The sequence below is a fragment of the Lipotes vexillifer genome, unplaced genomic scaffold (genome assembly GCF_000442215.2).
Source record: "Lipotes vexillifer unplaced genomic scaffold, Lipotes_vexillifer_v1.1 scaffold1241, whole genome shotgun sequence".
Lineage (NCBI taxonomy): Eukaryota > Metazoa > Chordata > Mammalia > Artiodactyla > Lipotidae > Lipotes > Lipotes vexillifer.
In genome coordinates, this window is record NW_006786552.1 from 113,199 (window position 1) to 115,746 (window position 2,548).

Genomic DNA, 2,548 nt, shown 5'->3' on the forward strand with positions numbered 1-2,548 from the left:
CCCCCACCCCACCCCGCCTTCTCTTGATAGATGAACTCCTCTGGTTAGAGGACCAGGCAGGTTTCCTCTCCCGGAGATTCTAAAACATTGTTTGGCCCAAGCTCACTTGTAATACTGTGATAAGCAGCATAAAATCAAGAACTGACACAAAAAAAAGAAGAGAAGCCCACTTCAGGGGCACAAATATCTGTTTCCTTATTAAGAAGGAAAACCGACACAACTCATTTTTAACCTTGTTCTCTGGCCCAGTTCAGCAGCACCAAGGGCTACCACTCACTGATCAAACCCTAGATGGTCTGGCCATGCGGGAAGTTGAGGTTGCTATTGTCTGCACCTACTTTGAGATCCTCAGTAATGAAAAGGAGCAATTCGGAGAAGCAGCCGCACAAGCGAAGCTAGGAAAGACCACCAACCCCTTTTGGTTTGGGGCTCTCCTTAGGAAGGTGCCCTTTCCACTACCAGGAAGAGAGGAGGCAGTAACACCTTTATTTGGAGCTTAGCAAAATGCCCCCAGTTACTTTGCCTGGGTTTTCAGTAACAACCCATAGAGTTTCTATTCGTGTAATTAAAGGGAAAACTCATTCCTTGTTTCTTATTCACTTGCACTTCAGTCATCAAAATATTGATTTTTTAGAGTTATTTGAAGTTTAAAAACCAAACAGAAACTTACAGAATATTCTTATTAAAGATTAGATGAGGTCTGCCCCTCCATCTCCCAGCTCTGCCAGAAGAGCAGGGATAAGGATTTGGGTCAGAGTAAAGAGATAAACTTAAATAAGAAGGAAGTAATCATCATGTTGTACACCTGACACAAACATAATGTTGTAGGTCAATTATACCTCAATTTTAAAAGTTTTTCTTTTAATGAATAAAAAATAAGAAGGAGGCTGTCAAACCATTGAGTTCAAAGCAAAATCCTAAATTATCAAATATTGTTAAATATATCTGGTGACAGTTGGAATCACCTGGCATCTCTCTGGCAAATTAATTGTTAAACAAGGAGATTGGAGAAATGGAGCTATGGAGAAAAACAGTAGAGTAAAATAGGGTTATTCATTCTAAGTGAGTAGATCAGGTTAAAGGAATTAGACCAATGACATGGCTGAGAAAACTAAATGATGAACTTCAATAGCAGAAACGTTCACAAAATATCAGATGTGAGGTATGTGCAGGTGTGACCACAGAGGCTCCTCCAGACATGGGTCTCCGGTCTTCAGGGAAGCATCCTTAAGTATTCTGGTTAAGTGGAATAAAGAAATACTGGGAGGGACTTCTCTGGAGGAGTTGAATCCTTCCAAAATCAGGCTGAACTCTAGAGCCATTCATATTTCCCAGGAAAATTGAGCCAATTCTCCACTGGACCATTTTGAAATAAGATGAAAAAGCATTTGACCATCAGGAGAAAAAAAAAAAAAAAAAGAAAGAAAGAAAACAACATAGCAGGTGTTGCAAACTCAAAATGCCTTTGGGGTCACTCAGGTAACACGAATATGTGCAGTGTCAGGCAGAGGGTGGGGAGTAGTGGGGTTTGTGGTGAGCCAGAGGACGTACACCCCATCTGAAGACGTTCGGGTTCAATGTTTTTGTAAAAAAACAAAACAAAAACTCTGTGTCTGGTCAAACAAAACATACCTGCGTGCTGATTGCAACAGGAAGACTCCTATTTCTGACTTCTGCTAGGGAGAAAGGGTCTAGACTGCAGGTCTGTAACAGCTAGACAGCCTTTTTTGAAAATGAAAAGTGTCTCACCGTCTCCACCTCCATGTCTCCTCAAGTTCAAGAAACACTGCTGCTCCTGGGGCTCTCCCTTTCCTTTTTTTCCCACACCCTAACCTCCTTGCCCCCGGGTAAAGCTCCAGTTGCGTATTTTCTTGAAACCTAGGCTGGGCAGCAGATTCCAAAGGAGCTGGAAGTGCCCAGAGCCTCGTTACTGGGCCTGGTGGAGAAACTAACTACAAACTCTACCGTGAGATCCAGGGCAACTCTGCTTCTCTTTCCATACAATGCTAGCATTAGCGTTAAAGGTTATATTTTTAAAAATCGTAGCTGCTTCTTCAAGCGAAGTGCAGGGAACTTCAAACTGAAAAATGGGAGGATTCTAATATTTTTTAAATGTTTGAAAATCACTGATTTAGTCCAATTCTCTCATTTTACAATGATGGTAATTAAGGGAAGGCTTAGACCAGATACCCAAGTTTTAACTTCTTGTCCACAGTGTTCCTTCCCACCATGAATGTTCTCAATATGTTCCAGTGTCAGGATCATAGAAAGATCTTCCTGAGAAGCTAAACTTTCAGAAGGTCTTAAGGTAAATCAGAGAGAAACATGTCAGCGTCTGCTCTAAGAGGATGGGCGGAAGGGAGACAGCTGGTACAGAGAGCTGCAACTAGACCAGTTTCCCCAGTGAACAGGTAACTGGGCACCCAGGACAGCTGCAGAGGGAGGGCTTGAGCTTATCTCTGTCTACTCTCTCCCCTTCTGTGAAATCACCTTGCAGGGTCCCCTGCAAGGCTGCCCCTGAATTTAATCAGCTGTCACCTGTAGGGAA

At 42.7% G+C, this 2,548-nt stretch overlaps 1 protein-coding gene across 1 annotated transcript in view; it reads right to left on the minus strand.

The window, feature by feature from the left end:
- MYO3B (myosin IIIB) overlaps positions 1–2,548 on the minus strand; it is a 428,901-nt gene that overhangs the window by 111,668 nt on the left and 314,685 nt on the right. The window lies entirely within an intron of this gene.